This window comes from Magallana gigas, chromosome 6 (genome assembly GCF_963853765.1).
Source record: "Magallana gigas chromosome 6, xbMagGiga1.1, whole genome shotgun sequence".
Classification (NCBI taxonomy): domain Eukaryota; kingdom Metazoa; phylum Mollusca; class Bivalvia; order Ostreida; family Ostreidae; genus Magallana; species Magallana gigas.
This window is the reverse complement of record NC_088858.1, coordinates 17255760-17263403: the sequence shown is the minus strand read 5'-3', so window position 1 is coordinate 17263403 and position 7644 is coordinate 17255760. Positions and strand designations below refer to the sequence as shown.

Sequence of the window (7644 nt, the reverse complement as noted above, 5' to 3'; positions counted from 1 at the left end):
ATAATAAATGATTTACTTACTTACCCATACAAAAAAAAGTTACACTTAGTCATAACTTTTCTGTAACTAAAGTGTAACTTTTATGTACCTAAGATTTAGGCACATAAAAGTTATAACTTTTTTGTACCTAGATTGGACTTAAACTTTTTGCCCTATAACTAAAATGTACCTACATGGAACTTAGAAATTTCTTAGTATAACTAAAATGTACCTACATTGAACTTAGAAACTTTTCAGTATAACTAAAATGTACCTACATTGAACTTAGAAACTTTTCAGTATAACTAAAATGTACCTACATTGAACTTAGAAACTTTTCAGTATAACTGAAATGTACCTACATTGAACTTAGAAAATGTTCAGTATAACTGAAATGTACCTACATTGAACTTAGAAACTTTTCAGTATAACTAAAATGTACCTACATTGAACTTAGTCAATTTGTGAATGTGTTTGGACTTTGTCATTTTTACACTAAAAATTTAAGTGTATCTTATCCAAGAGGTTCAAGTCTAAAGTAGACTTTTATCACAATAAATCTAAAAACTAATATAAACTATCGTTATAACTTTGTTTTTTTTTTTTTTAATAAAATCACGATAAGTGGGGGGGGGGGGGGGGGGGTAGATGTAGGTTGATCACACACTGGGTAGTAAAATCACTAAGATTTGTTTGAAAACAATGACATAACCATTATAACGGGAATCCAGTCTATCAATTGCAACACAAACACCTGTCCAAAATTTTATTGTTTTTATAAGGCAGAAACAGGAAATCACTTTCCGCCTGAACGCACACACATCCCAGGTTAACAGTAAAGGGTGTCTAAAGAGGTCATGATTAGTCCGTGCTGTGATGACACTGATGTTTGTTTAAGAAAAAAAGTTGATGTGTGTGTTTTGACCAGCAGACATTTTTTATTTTGCTCCTGCAAGCATTATTTTGCTATCTGTCTCTTGAACATCATTAGACATATTACGATTTCGTTTAAACACTGTTAAATACTAAGGGGTAGCATCAACTTTATATTATCACTGAAAATTTTTCCAACTTTTCATGGCCTACCCCATGAATAAAGGAATAGAGTAGATTTCTAGAAATTGATTCAGAATTTTCCCACGACATCGAATGCATGCGAAGAAAAGGGGGGGGGGGCTGGGGAGGGGTGGTAGCATTGTTTGTTATTATGAGATGGGTTCATCATATTTATTCACATATTTGATTAATAGACATGCGGTTAACAAAGAACAGTACTGCTATTTCCATCTGTATGTTTTCCCAGTACTAGCCTATCTCTCATCGTAATTTATAACAGCACATAGCTATAAGGACTGTGTTATAAACTTTGGGAAACATGTTTTATTTAAAAAAGGTGTTATAATTTTTGGTTTTACATATTCATCAATTGTAAAAATGCATTGGTATTTAAATTGATTTAGTTTTTAAAATTCCCTCATATTATTCAAAATGGCGGCTCTTGAGACCGGAAATGCCCAGTTTTGATGATCGGTTAATAAACTAACAGGTTGTAAGGAAAGAAAATATTACTAAAATTTGTTTCAATTAAATGCAGAATTCTTTAGATAATATTAAGTAAATAATATTGTTTTTTAACCAAAATAAATTTTAAAGATTTATCCCGGTATTAATCTTGGCTGTATCGTGATTGGCCAAAATTTCAAACTTTGACTTCCGTGAATTCTGATTGGACAATTGCCATTCCGCCATCAAATTTTGAAATGGGCAAAGAAGACAGGAGTTGTTGTGAAGATTTTCCTGATTTTTTCAAGAAATATGTAGAATCACAGCGTGTTGTATGTAGTAATGAAACTGCAAGCAGTGGTTTCATAAAGATAGACATGCTTAAGACCTGGATGATATGGCTTTAGTTGTGGATGACCATTTCCATTCAGGGTAAGTCTGATATACAAACAAGTCATTTTGAATAATTCATTTGTGTTTGCTTATCTCAATTTCTATATTATTGCTTTGCACTTAGAAATGAATTACATTTGGAATATTTCTAGAATTCTAATAAGAAGTGCATGATTTTACCATCTATATCAAAGCCTATGCAGCCATGTATATCTAGTGATGTACATTCTATATGTAATCAAATTATGGCCGACTCTTTTAAAAAGAGTATCATTGTATTGCAGAAAAAATCCCAACCAAGTCCAGCTAGTAGACTGTACACCAGATTGAAGATACATCATTAATACAAGATGAAAAAAGTAAGTGTGTGTGTTTTTCAAGTAAAGATATACAGATTTTAAATTTTTAACCATATATTATGTATATCTTTTAGTAAATGAATTATTAAAAATCTGAGAATATAATGGCAACTGCTGTATCAATGTTGACTTTTTTTTTTTAAGGGGGGAGGGGGGGGGTACCAGGTCAACAGAGAATTGAAAAGTTTTACTGATATTTAATAATAATTTATGCTACATATATTGAAAATTGTCAAACAGTATCATGTTTTAAATATTATTGCCTTCTTTAAGATTAATGGAGGACGAGGATAATACTATGAAAGAGATCAGATGCAAGAGCAACTGTTCCCATAGAAATACATGCAGCCATGTAAACAGAAACCAGTTTTCACCTGCCAGGTGCTGGTCACATATATATTCAACTTGGTATGCTATAAAATTTTCTGTTTTAAGTATAAGGTAGTTGTCAAGGATTTTAACAGTTACAATGAAAGTACATGTAGTAAGAAATTGCCATAATGAAACATTCTTTTTTATACATTTTAGGAACAGATTCAAGAAACAGATCCAGTTGTTTGCTGATAAATTACTGCAGGTCATTGGTATCATCTAGAACCAGGACTGTTTTAAAAATCATACTAGTATGTTTGGAACAAAATCATGCTAGTATATGTTAGGAATTTAACCTAAAACATGCTTTATGAAGGTTTTGGTCAAATTTTGGTTTACAAAATAATGTTTTTCAAACTTTCTATTCAAATTTAGCAAGAACATTAGACACACATGAAATCCCAAATGCTTTTATGTTAGATTATTGCTTTATTTAAAAAACTTGCATATAGGGTCTGTAATGATTTGAGATTATTATGTAAACAATAAAATGCTTTCTTTGGTGACATATGCGGGATATGAATGTAGCGACATTGCAGAAAAAATACATTACCCGCATTAGCGAGTTATGTAAATTTTTTCTGCAATCATTGCTCCCTTCATTACCTGCATGAATCGTCAAAGAAAGCATTATATTGTTTATATTTACATCTTTCTTTTAACAAATTAATAAATTGTAAAGAGTAAGTTAAATTTACTATATTATTTTTAATGTGCATCAGTACGTTAGCTAAAAGAAACAGCCAAATTGTCTTCAATGGGAATGTGAGTCTGCATTGACATCCTGATTATTTCAGTGATTTTCCTAAGGTCATTGTAGGTTTCGAACAATCGTTTAACAAGGCGTTAACTATAAGTTTCCATAAGAAATGGAGGAAAGCATACTCATTAGATGTAAATATAATTCAGTAAACATATTGATTAACAAAAACATTGACTTGTGTTCTTCTACTCACATGAACAGATATGATTTTAAATTCCTATTCAAGAGCAAAAACAATTTGACGAAAAGTTCATGTCAACATTAGGGACTTTTTTTCATCAATATAACACCTGTACATGTACCTTGGTTTTTTTTTTATCTGAAGTTTATGATACAGATAGATATTTTTTGCCTACATCTGTAATTTTTCTGTGTAACTTTTCTGTAACTTTATGTATAACTTTTTTGTACCTACATCTATAACTTTTCTGTACCTAAACAATAACTTTTCTGTAACTTTATGTATAACTTTTCTGTACCTACATCTATAACTTTTCTGTACCTAAATGATAACTTTTCTGTAACTATATGTATAACTTTTCTGTACCTACATCTATAACTTTTCTGTACCTAAATGATAACTTTTCTGTAACTATATGTATAACTTTTCTGTAACTATATGTATAACTTTTCTGTACCTACGTCTATAACTTTTCTGTACCTAAACAATAACTTTTCTGTAACTTTATGTATAACTTTTCTGTACCTACATCTATAACTTTTCTGTACCTAAATGATAACTTTTCTGTAACTATATGTATAACTTTTCTGTACCTACATCTATAACTTTTCTGTACCTAAATGATAACTTTTCTGTAACTATATGTATAACTTTTCTGTAACTATATGTATAACTTTTCTGTACCTACGTCTATAACTTTTCTGTACCTAAATGATAACTTTTCTGTAACTATATGTATAACTTTTCTGTACCTACATCTATAACTTTTCTGTACCTAAATGATAACTTTTCTATACCTATATGTATAACTTTTTTGTACCTAAATGATAACTTTTCTGTAACTTTAATTTGTAACTTTTTTGTACCTAAATGATAACTTTATTATAACTTTTTGATAACTTTTTTATACCTATTTATTTTTATGAAAAAAATAAATTGTCAATAGTTACACTCTAGTTATGACTTTTTTGTACTTAAGCAAAAAGTTACAATATAGGTATAACTTTTTGATGCTAATTTGGAACCATAATTGATCAGATGGTTCCAAATTGTGCTAACTTAGTTATGACTTTTTTGTAACTTTTTTAAGGGCTCATAGGTATAACTTTTTAGTGCTTTTTTTTGGTATGGGTACATATAACTTAAATTATTCAACGGACTTATATAAATTTGAATTAGTTTGGTAAGACTATCTTAGATGTCCAGCTCATTCAATTAAGTTATTCAAGGTTTTACAATCATCATATATGGTATATGATATATTACATCAAATTAATAATTTTTGGTAAAAATATGCTTTGCATAAAGACATTAATAATTGATAATTTTATACACATGTATAATTAATATTATTCGAAGAATATAAGTTGATATATGAGTTTACTTTGTAATAGGAGTAGTAAAATAATTTGACTATAACAATAGAAACGGTTCCTGACAAAAGTCTTCACTCCTAAGTTGATATATGAGTTTACTTTGTAATAGGAGTAGTAAAATAATTTGACTATAACAATAGAAACGGTTCCTAACAAAAGTCTTCACTCCCCCCCCCCCCCATGAGAGAATACAACAGTGCACAGTCTATAATAGACATGATGCCAGACTGTATAATGTTTTTTTAAATGTTGCCAATTGTACTAATGACAAAATTAAAATATGGTTCTGTTCATATTACTTATAAATATTTCCTTAAAATGAAAACAATACAAGTATAGTAACAAAACTGTATTTCAACGTTATCAATTTAGATCAATGCATATATTTTTAGGAATGCAATGATTTGTATTACATTGACTATATATGATAATATACTTTTTCAACATTTTATTACTTGCACATTCATTTCATTTATAATATCTTTTTAATAACTTTTAAATATTGTGTTGATGTCAATTACAAATAAGCTTTACATGTAGCATCAAAAGTCTTTGTTGTGTTCATTATGAATTCCTTATAGATAAGTCAACTGACCAAGGAGACACATTCTGTGTATACCTAATAACTATCCTATTGTCCTAAAGCATCTACCAATTTACATGGCAGTATCTACAGGTGTCAGTCTGTGTATATTAATTAGCACCCTATTGTTCTACAAAGAATGGAGATATACACGTGTAAGACACGTGCGAGCAGAAACCAGATTGAACAGAAACACGTGACACAGGTGAACTCGCTTGGGGCTAAAATTGGGTGAAGAAAATAAATAAGAACAAACATGTACTTACTGCTTATGAAAACAAAATTATTCCCCTCGTTTTTCTTCACTCCACTTCCGAGTTTTGGAAACTGTGAACCAGTTTATCAAGTTGCATGATAAAATGGAAAATTGACACATACAAGGAGTGAATTGTGAATCTTTAGATTAATTTTGGAGTGTTTTTCATTCATTTTTAAGGTTCTTATTTTTTTTTTACTGGAAGTTCAGAAGCGAGAAAGTTTTCACCGAACACTGTCTTATCATTAAGGTCTTCCGTCTCCACGAAACAAACACAGTTTTTATTACGTGAATGTAAACATTATTAACCAATTTTGTTAACTTTAATCGTTACTAGCAATATTAATGAATTATTTAATTAATTAATCAGATAGCTTTTGGCATAAGATATTTACGTGGATCAATGCGACATATATCATTTTAAGTAAATGGTAGTTGTTTTGCCATTGAGACACCAACGTGCCTGGTTTTGCTCAGCCCGTTACTATATAATCAAACTATACATAACTCACAATGGCTAAAGGCAAAAATAAAACTCACGTTGGTAGACCAATTCAAACAAAATTGGCAATCTATTCTACAATCATCCCCAAAAGCTCTAAATTATAGAATTTATAAGGAAGAGTTAAAATTTGAACATTATTTTGATACATTATCAAAAAAAGATGCAATTACATTTTGTAGATTTCGAACATGTAATCACCATCTACCCATTGAAAGTGGACGTTGGGCAAATATTCCCAGACATGAAAGATTCTGTGCTCATTGTAATAAGTGTGAAATAGGAGATGAATTTCACTACATACTTAGTTGTAACTCGTTGCAGCAAGAACGCAAGCAATGCTTATCAAATATAAATATAAAAATAAAAAATGCTATTAGTTTTAAATTTATAATGGCAAGTACAAAACACTGTTCTTTGAGGAAATTATGTGCTTTTATTAGAAAAATAAATAAAAAATGCTCCCCAGGTTAGAACCCCCATACTTCACATTTGTATTAACGAGTCAGAGTTGTATATGGGTTTTTTTTTTTCTCTCTCTCTCTCGCTTACGCATGCATTGTTAATTATTAAGAAATACCACATATTGTATTATTATAATCTCTGTGTACCATTGTGCAATGGTGTTGAGATTGAAATAAATGAATGAATATGCCATCCCGAAACGAAGATTATTATATTCACATTTTGCCAATCAATACAAGTGTGCGTAAGTTTTAAAACACTGTTAATTATCGGGCTTCTTTACCTGTATTAAACGGGATCCCACAAACTTGGGCTGATCATTCAATTAAATTATTTCGTGTAAATCCAAGTTAAATGCAATACATGCGTGATTTTGAGCATCATTTTCAAGACATGAACAAGTGCTTCGGCTATAATGAAAAAATATCATTGGTTTCTAATTAGAACGTATAAATGATCATGAATTTCAAAGCTAATGCTAAGCTGAGTATCAAAAGTAAATCTAAACCGGCAGTGACAAAACGCGTATCACTGACCGGACGGACCCCCTTGAAAATTTAAATATACATAAAGAAATATCGAAAATATGCCTCTGACCCCCTGGCAAACTAAATTGTCACTCCGAACCCCCCCCCCCCTCCCCAAGGAAAAAAAGCTGGATCGGTGCATTCCGTGTCTATAGCACCGGTGATACATATATATACATAAATGTCCCTGGTAGTACATGTACTATAAAACATCGAAATGTAATTATTCAAGTTTTGAATAAAGAATCATAACAAGGGGTGAAATACTCTATATTTTTAAGAATATATTATTCCGAAGAAAAAATTAGCTTAACTTTAATTTCAGTTTATTTCCTTTTTTTAAAATAAGATAGCCTTACCTTATATTTAAAATAAAAGCGTTTAC

General features: G+C 30.2%; 1 long non-coding RNA gene across 1 annotated transcript; it reads left to right on the top strand.

Annotated features, from left to right (window-relative positions):
- The first annotated feature begins 617 nt into the window (after positions 1-617).
- On the top strand, positions 618-4691 carry LOC117684523 (uncharacterized). Its single transcript, XR_004598244.2, has 4 exons — positions 618-1914; positions 2160-2234; positions 2508-2642; positions 2763-4691. It is a non-coding gene; the product is annotated as an uncharacterized lncRNA (long non-coding RNA).
- Positions 4692-7644: the final 2953 nt, after the last annotated feature.